This window comes from Peromyscus californicus, unplaced genomic scaffold, assembly GCF_007827085.1.
Source record: "Peromyscus californicus insignis strain IS unplaced genomic scaffold, ASM782708v3 Scaffold_20__1_contigs__length_68692818, whole genome shotgun sequence".
Taxonomy (NCBI): domain Eukaryota; kingdom Metazoa; phylum Chordata; class Mammalia; order Rodentia; family Cricetidae; genus Peromyscus; species Peromyscus californicus.
This window is the reverse complement of record NW_026294503.1, coordinates 32,854,593-32,871,241: the sequence shown is the minus strand read 5'-3', so window position 1 is coordinate 32,871,241 and position 16,649 is coordinate 32,854,593. Positions and strand designations below refer to the sequence as shown.

At 50.5% G+C, this 16,649-nt stretch overlaps 1 protein-coding gene across 3 annotated transcripts in view; it reads left to right on the top strand.

Annotated features, from left to right (window-relative positions):
* St3gal1 (ST3 beta-galactoside alpha-2,3-sialyltransferase 1) overlaps positions 1-16,649 on the top strand; it is a 76,984-nt gene that overhangs the window by 36,634 nt on the left and 23,701 nt on the right. For all 3 annotated transcript variants that reach the window (XM_052747934.1, XM_052747936.1, XM_052747935.1), the window contains exon 3: positions 13,375-13,432. The gene's annotated coding sequence lies outside the window, so the exon portion shown is untranslated. The remainder of the gene's footprint in view (positions 1-13,374; positions 13,433-16,649) is intronic.

Here is a 16,649-nt window from a genome sequence, read left to right as displayed (position 1 = left end):
TACTTCCGGTGCTCTTGGAATTCCTAAGGGTGTTTTGAGGATGCTGCTGCTGCATAGTCCATCTGATAACCTGTGACCTACCTACCTGGTGACTTCCCTTTTTTTTGACAGAATCTTTCATATCCCAGGCTAGTCTCAAATTTTCTACATAGTTGGGGCTAGCCTTGAAGGGCTCATCTTCCTGCCTCCACTTCCTGAGTGCTGGGATTGCAGCCTGCACCATGCACCACCTCACCCCATCCTGATGATTTCCTCACAGTAGCATGGGTAGAAGCACTCTGGCATGGTGCTCTCTAAAGTGACAGGATGATAAACATCTCCTCGCACAAAGATGGTGGTACACAGAGCTGTTTCCTGGAAGAGATTCCTAGGAGATTTTCAGGATAGAAGGGGACAGCCTTTTTCTAGGCTTTTCATATCTTGGTGACTGTTCTTTTGTGCCAGATGGAAGGCTGTGGCAGAGGAGACCTGGCAAGGACCAGGCCTCCTGGCAGGAGTTTTTTTGGCTCTTTTGTGCTGAGCCGGGACTAAACCCTAGGTGCTCCTGGGCTCAGCAAAGGCAGAGCTGGGCTCTGACTCAGCATCCTACCTTGATGACTTGGCAGCTGTGTGAGCCCTCGTGATCATATCAAGTTTGTCTTAGGGCTGGGATGACTCAGAGCTCTTGGAAGGCTGACCTGGAGTGTCTGGGCACAGAAGCTTCCAGGCCAGGAAAGGAGCAACCTCCAGCAAGATAGAATTCCCTGAAGAATGACCACAAAGCATTGCCAGCGGGAACCTACCCCTTCTGAACCCTGTTTCCAGTCCTATTCTGCATTCTTCTTCAAGGGCCTTAGGGTCATCCAGCCCGACATGCATTCCTGCCTTCATTTACTCTCTGTCTTTCCTAGAATCTCAGCTTCACCTTGTGGTCAGGTTTGATCCTGCTGTGGCCCTCCCACACCTAGGACATCACCTGACCCAATGTAAGGGCTCAGTCTTCATGGATAGAATGAATACAGAATGAATAGGTGAAGTTCCAGAGACCCACACGGGGTCCCTAAATGTGATAGTTAGCAGTAACAGTCCTTCACCTAGTTCAGTTTTTCAGTTCTAGAAGTGTGCTCTATGCCTTTTCAGACACTATGAGTGACAAAGGGTGGTGGCCATCTCCTTGTTTCCTGATTCCTGCCACTTTGACACCGTAGCAGATGATGCTCTAGCAACACAGTCCCATTCTATTGTAAATGGTGTCATAGCAGTACAGTCTCATGTCATCGTAAATGGTGTCATAGCAGTACAGTCCCATGTCATTGTAAATGTTGTCATAGCAGTACAGTTCCATGTCATTGTAAATGGTGTCATAGCAATGCCATCCCATGCTGCTATAAATTCTTTACAGGCAACCATTTTTCTTCTTTGAAAATGTATGACAACCTCCTGGAGACTGCTTGATAATTTGGGCAGCTCTGGGATTCTCCCAAGTGGGGAATTGCTGGGATATTGCACAAGCCTGTATGAAACATGCCTTAGTACTTCCAGAGGGTTCCTCAGCATCGCTAACGCCCCCCCTTCCCATTAGTAAGGATGAAATCACAGCAACGCATCACAGCCTGCCCATAGCATCCCAGTGCCTTCTCGTTTCCACCAAGCTGATAAGTGTCGCAAGATGTCACCTTCTGTCTTCATTTGCCTTTTTCCAATAGCTGAGGAGGGCTCTTTGCCTTCCCTGCCTTCCGTCTGGCCTCAACTTCCCTCCCACCCCACCCACTTCTTCTTGTCCTTCACAAGTTAACTGGACGGATTCAATCCAACTGCTCTTCTGGCTTAACAGGCTAAAGTAGGGTTTACAAGCCCGCCTCTGAAGTCTCGCATTCCCGAGATGAAAGCCTGTTCCAGTCCGTACAGGCTGTACAGTCTCAACCGGAGGCCTCCACCTCTCTGAACTTCAGGTCTTTACCTGCAAGCTGAGGGTTAAAGTAGCACCCGCAGGGAGAGTTTTCTTGGGAACTGGGAGGTATACCTGACACATAATACAGCTGAGCAGGGGAGGAGAGTTCTGACCTGAAAGGCTTTGCTTTCCCTGCTGGGTTTCTGGGGTGGTGTGCCTCACAGCAGGGACGTATCTATAGTCACAGCTTCTGCCTAGCAGACCCCCAGGAGTCACCAGCCTTCCTGGAGGAGAGTGTAGCATGAAATGCTGGCTTAATTTGGCTGCTTTTATTCAAGTCCCTTCCACCCCTGGAATTCTACAAGCCGGAAATTGCTAGGAGGGAGCTCCCCGCAGGAGCTTTCCTAAGCTTCTCAGCTGGACCTTGATTCCTGGCCGAAGGTAGTTATAGGGGGCCTTGCTGGTGGTAGAGCTCGGGGTGTGCCCCCAGGCTCTGTCTTTCTGCTGGCCGCTGAGTGGGTCCCAACATAGGGAGGGTGATCCTGCCAGCAAGAAGTGAGAGGGGCAGCTTCAAGCTGAGTGTTCGGTCTGCCCTAAGGATGATCAGGAAGGGGAGGGGTAACAAGGCTGCCCAGGATCACAAGGATCACAGTGTTACATCTGTAGGGGCCAAATGGGCAGTACAGGAGTGATGGGTCTGGGCGAGATAAGAGGCAGCAGGGGCCTGAAGTGGACTGGGAGATCCTGCAGGAGCTGGTGACAGGCAAGGCTGCTGCTCAGACCCCAAAGGAAACTGGGGCTCCTAGTATCCCCTTCCTCTCTCAAAGGCAGCCAGGCTCTGGGCTCGTATGTAAAATGTCTGCCACTTGGACATTTCATCATTTGCTGAGTAATGGGGGCAAGTTAGAAACTTTCCTCAACTGAGCTCCATAATGCTGTGTGAGGAAACTGAAGCCCCAAAGTCAGGCGATTCCCAGAGTCCTGGGGACAACAGCCCAGGCCTCTTTGTGGAGAGCTCTGGAAATTCTGTGCTTGAGTCCACCTGAAGACCCTGCTCTGGCCCCCATTCCTGAAGAGGCTACCCGAAAAGCTCAGATTGGGAGGGCTGTGTACCCTTCCTTCTGCATGGGCAGCCAGCCCTATAGCTGAGCACAGAAAGCTAGACCTGGGATTGTGGGAGCTATGGGCAGTTCTCATTTACAACAGAGTATGGCTATGACTCTGTGAGGGCCACATTGTTATTTATGTCTCTGTCTCTCTGTCTCTCTCTGTCTCTCTCTCTGTCTCTCTCTCTGTCTCTCTCTCTGTCTCTCTCTGTCTCTGTCTCTCTCTCTCTCTGTCTCTCTCTCTCTCTCTCTCTCTCTCGTGGGGTCGGGGGCAGCAGAGGGCATTGGACCCTTTGGAGATAGAGTTGCAGGTGGTTGTAAACTCCCAGACATGGGTGTTAGGAACTGAACCAGAGTCCTCTGCAAGAGCAGCAAACAGTCTTAGTCACTGAGAAGTCTCTCCAGCCCTTGTGCTGGCCGTTTGGTCATCACTGCCTGGTTAACGTCACAGTGACCATGGCGTCTAGTAGAGTGGCTATAAGTTGTCCAGGAAAGAGATAGAGAAATGTGGGTTGTGTTCTTCTTCTTGAAGGATGACATTCATTTGAGGAAGGAATGGTAGGAAAGAGCCAGAGTCTCAGCCGATGCAAAGGCCCTGGGGCAGGAATGTGCTTAGAGAGCCGAAGAGCAGATGTGAAGCTAGTATGCCTGGGGTTGGAAGATCAAAGGATAATGTGAGGGCAGAACAGAGAGAGGAGAGCTACGGAGTACCAGAAGGGGAGGACCAAGAACAGGACACAGTCTTCAGGAGGTGGACAGTCTGTTTTCTCAATGATGGTGGCATGGAACTTACTCTCTGAGATACACCCTTCCACTAAGACCAAGACAGGACAAGGATAGTGGAGGAGTCCAGAAAACAGAGACACCAGAGGGAGTCACCTCATTCCAAAAGGCACCTAAGAGGGCAACAGTGGGTCACCTGTGCTGTGACATAAATAGGGTTTTCCTCAAGGAACGATGTAGGCTTCTCAGGGGGCACTCACCAAGGAAGGAAGGAAATGTGTGGCATTAAATGTGTCAATCTTTCTTTGGTGGCTGAGGATGCCCTGCCAAGATGGTACCAGAAACCTAGAACCTGTACTGGAAAGTCCAGGAGCCCAGGACTTTCCAGACAATCAGGTACCACACTGGGTTGCACTAAGAGATGGAGCTCTTCATAGGGTTCCTCACGCTGTGCCTCTCCTGACCCCAGCTCTCACCTTGTTCTTGAAAAGTGTGACCTCGGGGGACATTGGGCCTCCTGAGGCTTGAAACACTTGCCCAATCAAACACCTGGTCCTTCGCAGCCCCAGTGAGACCACAAGGGGGGATCCTGTCTTCCCTCCATGGAAGTCACCCGCCCTTCCATCCCCTTCCTTCCTGAATGGCCGAGAGTACTGTTGAGAGAGAAACTTTTCCTCAGAGATGCAACATACATGCATGTCTCCACACCCCAAATAGGGAACCATAAATAGACCAAAGTATGGATCCCGTCAAAGTCCAACTTGGTGACCCTGAGTTTTACTGGAGTTGCTGCAGGAATCTGGGTGAGGAGTTACTTACAGGAACAGAAGTGTTTCAAAGACAGCTGCATCACCAAAGCAAAATAGATGACAGCCATAAAACCTGGAAACCTGGAGCACACCGCACGGCCTGCTGTGAGTTAGAGAGTGTTAGAGCTGCTCCAAGCCTCTTCCAGGCAGCTCTGCTGGACTCCGCTTCTTCCAGTGGGGTGGCCTTATCTGAGACTGACCCAGTTTGGCTTTGCATAGGTTTCTCTCGGTGGCTGTTTCATTGGCTCTGCCACACTTGGTGACCTGCTGACATATTAGAGAAGCAAACAGGCTCAGGAGTTGGATGCAGCCTGCGTAGACCTCATCTGGGGGGGGGGGGGGGGATCCCTGTCTCTCTCCTGGTCTCTTGTTACAATGGAAGAGACTGTGAGTGCCATCAAAGATCTGAGACAAAGGTGAGGTCTCTAGTGTTTATATTACTCCTGGGGAGAGAGGACCTTAGGGAATCTGGTCAGTTTCAGGGGCTTCCTGAAGCCATCTTGAATCCTTTACTTCCTGTCTTACTAAGCTTTATGGAGGAGGGATGGAGTGTTCCAATCTCAGAGGAAACTGCTATACAACAAATTCCCTGTCTGATTTCTAGTCTGATTGAAGAACATAGGAAAATTCTCTACCTTGCCAAGCACCTCCTCTCCCTTCTGACCCAGCTCCAGAGATGTTCCTACAGCCAGGGCTGTGGCGTCAGTTTTCATCGTCAACTGGAAAACCCAATTTGGCTTTGCAGAGGTTTCTCTGGGTAGCTGTTTTCCCATTGACTTTGCCATGTTTGGTGACCAGGGGACATACCACAGAACCAGGTCTGAGGAGCTGGGTGGAGCCTTTATGTACCCCATTTGGGGAGCCCTGTCTCCTTTCTGGTCTCCATGGCCTCTTGTTACAACGGAGGGGAGTGTGAGTAGCACCAAAAGTCTGAGTCAAAGGTGAAGCGTGGCAGCTTACAGTCATATGTGTGTGTAGGCATCAGCTCCAGAGCCTGGAGACCTGAATTCAGGAGCTGGCACTGTCCTCACAAAGCTGTGTGATCCACAAGGAGCTTCACCTCTCTATGCTTGTCTAAACTTGAGATGACAGGAAGTCACCTATCCATGACTCCTCTGCAAGGGTCAGTGGATTAGCCTACATGACATGTTTAAAACCGTGAACACCTAAGTAGTTAGCGTTTGCTAGCATAGGAAGTCCCAGGCATACAGTAGGTGATCAATAAGTGTACCATCCATCTGCTGGGAGGTGAACCAGAAAAGTCTCATTATAGTCTTTTTTTTTTTTTTCTGTTTTTACAAGAATTTAAGATACCAGACACCTTGTCCCCATCAACCTCATTTACCTGAGCCCCCAACCCTCCCACCCCCACTCCCCGTTTTTGCTTTTCTGTCCTCAGCAGATGGTGGCTAGACAGGAATTTTTATAAAGTGTTTGTGGATCTTTGCAAACTCTTGAGATGAGTGCAGACTGCCAAGATGTCCAAGTTTAATCCAGAACCTTGAGAGAAGGCTGCAGATTAAAGAAGGAAACGGAAAGGCTTACTCTTCCTCACCCCTTCTCTGCTACGGTAATGGGCACTTACATTTATCCCTTCAAATCCCAGTTGGAAAGCTCACTGCCGGGACTTGGAGATAAAGACCCGGGAGCTGGCCACCTCACGCTCTGCCCTCTTCCCCATTTCGGCTAGGGATGCCTGCCTGATGAGCAGATGCACGGCGAGCATCTGTGGACCCAGCGTGGGATGCTGGCCGTGCTGATGAAAGCCTGGGCAGATTTGCACATCCCCTGTACTGCACTCTTGCTACGGCAGCTTTCCTCATCCCAGAGAGCACCTGCAATTTTAGGCCCAAAGTCACATCCCTAGAAGCTCCAGTGGTCTCCGCTCAGCACCCCCCCCCCCCCATACGCCTATGAAGAGTAAGAAAGGCTGAAAAGCAGAGAGATTTCATCAGCGCAGCTTGGAAAGATAAAGAGATGGAGGGGTTCAGCGACCCCCAAGTTGGCTTTCTGTGGGGGTTCCTGGTATGAGCTTTTACTCCTGCGTGAGATGTAGTCTCCCTCATCCTTGTCTCAGCTTCAGTCATGCAAGGTGATCGATAAGTTATTAATCTCTGTCTTCACTGCCTTCGCCATCCTTGCCCAAGGGGACCAATCTGTTTTCTTCCAGATGAGCTGCTCCTGGGTGCAGCCTCTCCTTCAAAGATAATTGTTCTCTTCTTGAGGGTGGGCTGTCTGCCCACGGGCCTTGCTATTCCTGGAACTCAAGGTGACGATGGCAGGTTTAGGGCCATGACTTATCTTTTCACCTCCCTTTGTTCTGTTTTGCTTGAGAGTAGATCTCAGTTAAACCAGGCTGTCATCGAACTTGTCTTTGTAGACCAGGGTGGCCTTGAGCTTCCGATGCTCCTACCTCCACCTAATGCAGAGGTTGTGAGTGTGGACCACCGTACCCAGTTTGGGAGATGCTGGAGATCAAACCCAAGGCATCGAGCATTCTAGATAAGTACTCTACCAACTGAACTACAATCCTGACCCAAGTACCTAGGTTCTTAAAGCGGGATGAGATAAGAGAGGTTAGAGGTCACTGGTTCCTAGATGGATCCTCCTTGAATAATTAACCTCCTGAGTATTAGAGGTCATAGGCTGACTCAAAGTAAAAGAGGCCATTGCAAAACACAGGCAGATGTGCCTGGCTTTCCCCTGCATGTGGGCCCAAGCGAAGAGTCAGAACATTTGAGCAAAAGAAGCCTCTAAGTGCCTGCTAAAAGAGGTCACTACTGAAGCTCTGAACACTTTACCCATGCCGTGTACTCAGCTGGTTCATACAGTCTTGTCTTCTGAGCACAATGAGCCTCTTCACAGCTCAGTTCCATCTCCCAGCATCTGTCTCAGGCCCTGAAGGTGCACCCCACCACGGTAGCCAACCTTTTGCCAATAAAAGATTAAGGCAATGATGACCTGCTTTCCAGCTCAGGTCCAATGTGGATCCTCACCTGGAGCCAGAGAAGCCCTTGGATAGAACTGGTTTTCAAGAGGCCACTGATCTTTTCTTTCTAGGACTTCCTCCATCTTGGCATAGCAACAGCTAGCATAAAAGATGGGCTTGGCCTGGGGACTCCAGAGTGTACAGGTTCTCAAGGACAGAGGAAAACAGAGAAGGGATGTGAAAATGGGTAGGCGAAGAGACTTCATCCTTGAGTAGTTTGATGGGAGAATGTCCCTGAACCTTCTTATGTCAGTCTACAATCTGCTCAGCTTGCCACCAACCCCACCCATGCATTGCAGGTCCCTTCCACTTGGAGGTTTTCTGACCCTCAGTCTTCCTGGTCCCTGCTCTCTGTGCTTTCTGTTTTTGTTTTTGAAGACAGTGTGTCTCTGTGTAGCCCTGGCTCTACACAGTGCCCTGGAATGCACTTTGTAGACCAGACTGACCACAAACTCACAGAGATCCAACTGCCTCTGCCTCAGAGTGCTGGGTTTGAAGATGTGAGCCACCACCGCCCACGCGTCTCTGTGCTTTCTGAATGTCTCACTCCGGAACTCAGCAGGATATTCTTTTGGGGCCCCGACCCAGTCCTCTCCCTCAGACCCCCACACAGGGCTCAAGGTGTCTGTTCTGTTCCATTCTTAAAGGTGAAGAAGCAACTCACAAAGAGTTGGTCATCCAAAGAAAAAGGCCACACAGCTAGAGAGCTGTAGGGCAGAGACCTCACCCAAGGCATTCATCCCAAACTCTCCTAGGACCTGTGAGTTTTACCTGTGACAGTGAGTTGTACAGCAGCGGAGGCTGTGGCAGTAGTCACTAGCCACCAGGCTAATAAGCACCTGAAATTTGCTGCCACCAAGGGACTCTCCTTATATTTATTTTGATCAAATTACTTTATTGAATTAGTAGTGCTAATTGGCTCATTGATTAGTGCAACCAAAAAGCCGTTTTAATTCTAAGGTTGAATTTTAATTAGAATTAGCTGCATGACACCAGCAGCTTTGAAGCCCTGGAAGAGACTGTCAGGCCCGCTAACGGATCCCTCAGCTGGCAGATGCTGCAAAGACCCTAGCATCTGGACCAGGGACAAGGACTTCATGCAGTGCATCACAGCAGGGGGCCCGAGCTTCCCATTTCCCATCCTTCTTGCTTCAGAGACTTGAGGCTTTTCTATAAACATGTTCACTGTTTCGACTCACAAGCATGCAGGGAAGAATAGATGTCATCTTTTTCACTGAACCATTGCCAGGAACAGAAATGGGCCTGACATGTACCGGGGACCTGGTAATTCTTTGCCAAGAGACCCCTGGCTTCTGGCGCAACATAGGAAGCCAGTGGACTGGACCAGTTTTGTGCTGAGGATCTTGCTGTAGAAAAATCTCTCTGAATTAGGAAGGGTCTTTCTCGTGCTCATAGCTCAGACCAACCTCGCATTGTGTGTCTTGGTTCCTCCCAGTGGAGCCTGAGGCAGGGGCTCAGTGCGTGTGGACTAAATATGAAGTGTTTCCAGAGGGGTCCTGGAACAGGGCCAGACAGCAGGAGCTGCAGAGCAGGTGTGTGTTCCCAGCTGGGGCTAGCCTTGACTCTGATCCACAGCACAGGGATGGCTCCATATGGAAGCAAGGGGCCAGCTTCCTGGGTTGGTGGGTTGGGAAGGGAAAGGTATTTCTCACAGGAAACAGTTCCTGTTTGGCAGGAAACTTGAGCAGCAAGTAGGAGCAGGCAGGGTTTGTTGATCAGGAGCTGCTGCGGCAGGGCATTCCTCAGGTTGCAAATGAGTCCAGTGACCCTTGGGGTCACCTGGACAAGCAGGTTTCAGGTGTTCGTTTCTTTGGTTAGGATCCAGCTACCCCAGATCCCCTGGGTCCTGTGGATTGTTCTAGAGATGCCAAGTATGATCACTCTTTTCCAGGCAAAGGAGGAGTTGGAAGTAACTCAGAACTTGGTGCGCTCTGTAGAATTCTGGCAGCCCACTCATGAGGGCGGTGACACTTGACATGGGTCTGAAGGCAGCATGGGAGTGAGGGTACTTGCGTCCCCTGTGTGAGCAGAAGGCAGCAGGATGTTGCTTGGCTGATCCCAGGAGACCAGCGTCCTCGTCCACATTCCCAGGCTAGCCCACTGTATAACCTTGAAGAAAACATTCCCCAGTCTCTATTTCTCCTTTAAGAAACAGATGGGAAGGGGGAATCACTTGCTTCCCACATGTGTCTTTCCACCCTACCGTCCCTTCTGTGCCTCAGTGTGCCTAAAGATGTCAACTTCCCCTTCCCAACTGCCCTCGCCCCGTTGGATGATGTGAACCTCCCGCCCCGCCCCGTGGGCCCCAGAGTAGCAGCTGTAAGCACATGTGACTACAACTTCGATTTAGATCCAGCCCCTTGGTGCCTGTCTTCAACCCTCGTACATCAGGCTGTCACCCTGTCTGTCTCCAGCTGTCTTTTGTTGGGCACAGTGCTGAGAACTCCATGTGTCTCTCAGTCAATCCTTGCAACAGCCTAAGAACACGCATACACCCTCCCAATACATCACAGACCCTCCACTGCCTCTCTCCCACTCTCTCCTAGAAATCAGGCCACACCCTGCTGCAGCTCTATTAATTTAAGAGTATTAAACCCTGCTTTGTCCTCAGGAATTCACGGTTCTTTCCTTCAGAACCTCCATCATGTTATATGTGGACACTGTCTCTCTTTCTCTCCCATTTCAAGGCCCAATCATATCTGCCCATGGTCACAAGACTCTCTCTCTCCCAATAAAGCTCTGAAGGGTAATTCTGTGTGGGCCCTTTTCTGTGAACCTGCCGTAATGATTAACACCACCCTTATTTATGATTAACACCACCCTTATTTTGCATGTGAAGGCAAAGGATCAGAGAAGGGAAATGGCTTTATTCATGGCCACGTGTAGTAGGAATCTTATTAATAAAATCAAACCTGAGCCAGGTAATGGGGTGAGCACTGGAAGGTCAGAGAGACAGAACAAACCACAGCTAACCTCACCTGGCCAACTTCTCGGCTGGTCTTGTTTCCTCAGACTGGAAGCCTCTGTGTCCTCATATCCCAATGGCTCTCAGCTGAACTGCTGCTAGAAAGCCTGAAACCTTAACCAGCCAAAAGCTGCTAGTTTCTGGTCCTCACGCCTTATAAACCTTTCTGCTTTCTACCACTACTCCCTGGGATTAAAGGCTGCTTTCTGGGATTAAAGGCGTGAGTCACCATGCCTGACTGTTTCCAATGCGGCCTTGAACTCACAGAGATCCAGAGGGATTTCTGTCTCTGGAATGCTAGTATTAAAGACGTGTGCTAACATTTTCTAGCCTAAGTATCTTGTGGCTTTTCTGTTCTCTGACCCCAGATAAGTTTATTAAGGTACACAATATTTTGGGGAACACAATACCACCACAGCCATGGAGGTGCTTAATGTCACAGTGGATAGAAGCACACCCCCTGACCCCCTCCTCTGTTCTTACAAACCAAGTGCTTGGTGGTAGAAAGTAGTCATTGCAGAAGGGACTCTGGATCTGTAAGCTGAGCTGTGTAACAAACAATACCCTATGCTTAGCTCTTGTAGAGGACTTTGCTCATGTAACAGGTGAATGAACTATGTGAGCTGCTACCTGGCTCAGTGTTGCTCTGGGAGCTTTCTCAGCCTTCGTTAGGCTGAAGGCCTATTAACATATCAAAGCCGACTCTGGCTGCGACAGAGTCCTGGCTCCTCTCAACACTTCTCACCCTACCCCTTACTCTAAACCTCTCCAATCCCCTCCGGGTCCCCGCCCCCGCTCCCCCCCCCCCCCCCAGCCAAGCTTCACGTCCCTTTCCTTATCTTCTGTTTTCCCTAAAGCTCAGACATTTTGGCTATGTGCTCTCTTGGTTCTCTTTGCCCTCTTGGTCTTCTTTTGTCTCCTTCTCCTCTTCCCCACTTGTGTTCTCTCTCTCTCTCTCTCTCTCTCTCTCTCTCTCTCTCTCTCTCTCCTCTGATGTTCCAGTCTCTTCTGCTGGCCATGCTCACTCTGGAGTCTTCCAGATGCCTCTGGCTGTGCCCTCCCTCGTAGGTACAATAAAAACCTCCTCCTCAACCATAGCTAGACGCGGTCATCTCCTCCTTTTCCTTCAGGCACCAGATGTATGAAGTGAGAATGTGACCACTCCAAGATATGGTTGAGGAAGATCAGTTTTTATTGTAGATAGGAGGGGGAGAACAGCCAGAGGCATCTGGAAGAGTCCAGAATGGGGAGAGAAAGTAGTAGACAAAACATGGCTGGTAGAATGGACCAGACCATGATGGGTGGGGGAAGAGGAGGAAGAGAGAAGAAGACAGAGAGAGAGAGAGAGAGAGAGAGAGAGAGAGAGAGAGAGAGAGAGAGAGAGATCCAAGAGAGCATGTGACTGAAAAGGCAAGGTTGTATAGGAATGAGAAGTTGGGGGAAGGGAGTGTCTTCTGGACTTGACAGGGACCCTGAACTTTTTATGATTGGAGAAGGCAAGCCGACCACAGGTGTCCATCCATCAGTCTCTTGCTCTCTGTTCTTGACTGATGCTGATGTGACCAGCCCCTTCAGTTTTCTGCTGCCTTGACTTCTTCTCAATGATGGGCTGTAATCAGGAATCATGATCCCAATCAACCCATTCCCCCTTAAGTTGCTTTAGTCAGGGTGTTTTATCATAGCATCAGAAGACACACTGAGACAGGCGGTGATCGTAATGATATGGTGTTCTTTGAAATCCTGGTGAGGCCCGGGCGGTGGTGGCGCACGCCTTTAATCCCAGCACTTGAGAGGCAGAGGCAGGTGGATCTCTGTGAGTCCGAGGCCAGCCTGGGCTGCAGAAGAATGTTCTCAAGTCAGACCCATAACTGTTAAGTTTGGGTCAGGGGCCTTTCAAGCCGTGTTCACCTGCGGCAGCCTCCACACTCAGCTGACTTAATTCCCACATCTACAGGGAAGTAATAGGCACTAATAGGCACTGGGACAGTCTTCCTTCCTTGAAGGAAGATTGCTAAGACTCTAAGCAAAGGAGCTGCACGTCACATATCCCAAATGATGGACACACATTAACTCTAGGGCAGAACGTCTGCCTTCCTCTGTTCCCCGGGAATCAGAGATAACCTGAAGGCAGGCACATACTATGGGCTACTTATCAACTACCGGGCAGGGGAATCCCTCCCCCACCTTTGAAACCTGTAAGATTCCCTCCCCCATCCTTTGCTGGGTTTCCGTAGTGCTAAGGACTCACCCAATAAATCTCTTACCCAAAAGGACAGCCTGTCTCTGGACCCCATTTCTGAGACCCTTAACAACAACTTGCTGCAGGGGCTGGGGTCAGAGAGGTTACGGCCTTTGACCTGGGACCTTAGCTCCAGCTGAGGCTCTGTCCTCATGGTCCCTCAAGTGCAGCTCACATTCTTCCCGCTGCCCGTTCCCCGTGTGGCATCTACTGCCCTGAGATTGGGATGTGTGCTGGGCTCAGCCTCTATTCGTGGGCCCACAGGAAAGGGCTATGCTCTGCTTCCAGGTCTGCTTTCAGCCATATTCATCCCCCTGGGAGTAGGAGGAGCTGGACCTGCCAGCACCCCCAATAGTTCACACTCTGGGGCAGGTGCTCCACATTTAACACTTTGGAACTGAAAATGGTCTTGGAGGCCTGGTCTCTAGAGCTTTGCTGTTTCCGCTTTGGACAGGAAGTAGAGACATGCGGCTCTCTCGCTCTGTCTAGTGCCTGTTTTAGATACTTGTGTGTTCTTCCCTGGCACTCAACAGTTAACAGGGCCGTCCCCCCACTTTAGAAGCGTGCTGTGCAAACTGCAGGAAATCCCTCCTTGACCCCACAGCATCAACCTTCCTGCTGGTGATGCTCAGCTTTTGTTTCTGTTTTTCAGACGAAGACACTGGGTCTCAGAGAGGTCAAGGAACTCCTCTGATGTGGTGGCACCGCAGGTAAGCACTCTGTTTCCCTTGCCTCTAGAAACTGTGCTCTGAGTTGTCTGGGATGGTGTCCACCGAAAGCTGAGCTGTGGCTTTGGCGAATTGGTGACCTCATGCAGAACTGTGGGCTTACAGGAAAGTGCTGTGGGGCTTTGAACTGAGAAGGGGGTTGGTTTGTGGTTAGGACACTCCCTAGCTCCAGGGTTCTGATTTGAGGAATGAGTCCTAGGTGAGTGGCAGAAGTGTACCCACCTCCCTAAGAAGCCCTCTGAGGACCCAGCTCTCTAGGAAGCAGAACGCTGAGCATCAGAGAGGCCAGGCGCCTCCTCAAGACTGCGTCACATCCTGCCTCAGCCACAGAGGTGCCCACAGACGCATCTCACCCTCAAGTGACACTGTCATGGGTGGTTGGACGGTTACACCACCTGGTTATTTTTGGTTATTTGCTTTTGCGAAACCAGAGGAAGTCCCTCCCAGGAACCGATAATTTGTTTGTCCGGGGTCAAGCAGAAAAGGCAAACTCCAGACTTAAGGCCTCTGGGTCACAGGCTGCTGTCTGGCAGGTTCCTCCCACCCCTTGTGAGCCCAGTCAGAAAGAACCTGGTTCCCAGCCCTGAGTGTTCCCCAGTGTCCCAAGGCACTGTTTTCAACTGGGGGCCCTGGGCAAGGCAGGCTAGTGAACTCCCAGGTCAGCAGGGGACACAAGAAAAACAAGTAACTTGAGCCCTGGTGCAGTGCCATCTCATGGTTAAGGCATGGGAAATGCTGCTAACCGAGCCAGAGGAAATGACAGCAAGGTGACTTTAAGGGGACCAGGAGGACCTTTGGGCAGTCATGAATGCAGTGAGGGCTTAGGGTGCTTGATGGCTCAGTTCAATCAAGTCCTGCCTCACAGATGTGAAGACCCGAGTGTGGTTCCCACACTCACATTTTCAAAAGCTGGGTATAGTGACACATACTTGCCACCTTAGCACCAGGGACACTGAGATGAGCAGATCTCTGGGGTGCGCTGGCCATCCAGCATAGCCTCATTGATCAGCTCAGGTCCCTGTCTCAAAACGCAAGGTGGATGGCTCCTGACAAAACTGACATCTGTCATTGACCTCCGACCTCCACATGTGTACCTGTGCACACTCATGCATCTACACATGCGCGTGTACCTGAGCAGACACAAAATAACAAGCAAAATAGGTGATGCAATGAAAGAACAAGACTCTGGGGTTTAAAAAAAAAAAAAAAAAAAAAAAAAAAAAAAAGACTGTCTACACAGCAGTGTGTGCAAAGGCCCTGAGTCAGGCAATGTCCTTGGTACCCCATTGCCCAGTTCCACCTTGATTCTCCGTGTGTTCAGTACCCGCCCTCCCCGCCCCCGCCCGCAACACAGTCACCACTCCTTTCTGTTTTTCTCTGTCTGTCTTTTCCAAGTGCCTGTAGGACCAGGAGGGAACAAGAAAAATCAGACAGTTGAATGGGGGCAGGACAAAAGTGTCTCTAACAGGAAGCTGTTTGCTCCAGTTGCTCTCAGTGAAACTTGAAATTCTTTCATTTTGTGGCTTTGCATTTATTCTCAAGATGCATTTCAGAGATCGGGCTGTGAGCCCTCCGCACGTGACTGTGTGATGTCAAGTGGAGCAGGAGGCTCCATTCAGAAAGCAAGGCTGGACTGCTGTGTGGTGCTGGCCTCGGGGACGGAAGCCCAGTAGGCAGGGACTGGAGCTAGAAGGATGCAGAGGCATGGCCTCTATCCAGGTCTAATTCTCCAACATGTGGAGACACTGGCACCTGCTGTACAGTTCCTACAGCTGCTCCTACTGTAAGGGATGAGCTGAGAAAGTCAAGGACCCCGAGTCCTAGCCTCAATATCACCACAGACTGGTGGACATCCCTAGGCTGGTTGCATCCCCTCAGATGCTAAGGTAGGGAGGTGGTGGCAGTGGGGTGCTTCTCTAACCCTGAAATGTGACAAAGCTTGTCTCTGAGGTGAGCTGCGGTGAGCAGGGGGACAAGCCCCCTGGCAGCAATCCCCCATTTTATCTCCAGGCTTCTGGCTCTTAACAAAGAAAACCTGGGAGCCGCAAACCCTCGCACTGCTTAGGGCTTCCAGGCTGGACCTTTGGACCAGCTTTGTATCCCCAGACCCTCCAGGGCCTGAAAATGCAGAGGCTGAAACTCATTCATGGGAACAGTTGAACGGTTCTTTCCTGGGGGCCCAGACGGACTTATTAAACCTTCCATGAACTAAAATTTCATTCAGCTGGAAAAAGAACAATCAGAAAGCCCGTGCTGCCTGGATCCAGGCTTGGAGCGCCTGTAAGTATCTCGTAAAGGAATGGACCAAAACTCCAGCCCTGTGGGATGCAGCCCAGGCCTGCTGCACCCTTCAAGGGGCAGGCTGTGGCTCTGTCAACAAGCCTGCTTTATTAGGCATCATCGAAGTGTCCCGATCCATATGCCTGATATGAAACAGATCCTCATGAAGGCCAAGGACCCAGTATAGGACTCCAGCACAGACTCAGACACTGTGTATACCCTCCTAAGAGACCCTGGAGTAAGAAAACTGCTGTGTAGACAGCAGTAGGTGCAAAGGCCCAGAGGCGGGGAATGTACTTGGTACCCCATTGCCCTCTTCCAGCTTGACTCTGTGTGTGTTCACTTCTCAAGCATCACAGCCACACTCCACTCTCTTTTTCTCTGTCTGTCATCCCCAAGTGCCTGTTGAATTGGACTGTGGCAGGGGACAAGAGAAATATATCAGTTCAATGGGGGCAGGACAAAAGTGTCTCTAATAACAGGAAGCTGTTTGTGGGGATCTTTCATCCTAACAGACTTTCCCTACTGGGCAAAGTGCTGAGAGTTCTCGGCTAATTCATTCTTGCAGGCTGCAAAATGTAAATGTTTAGAAATTACCCCTCACTGTCTTGTGTGTGTTTTTTCCCCCAGTATCTTCCCGGAATCCATTAGCTTACCGTGGTCCTGTTGATAGCCAATTTTGTCTTTTTCAGTCAGGTCGATTTTGCCTCTGGTACCGTATGTCCAATAGCCCAAGCATCCTGTGGAGCTGGAGACCCCGCAAAGCTCCAGGGAAGGTGGTGCTGAGACCTGGGGTGCTCCAGCTTCGAGGAGCCAGGGACAAAGATCTGCTCTGTCACCAAGATGTCACCTAGAGTGATTTTGTTAATAAAAATATTTGGACATGTAGGTAGCAGAATAATGGTGGCGTGTCATCTCA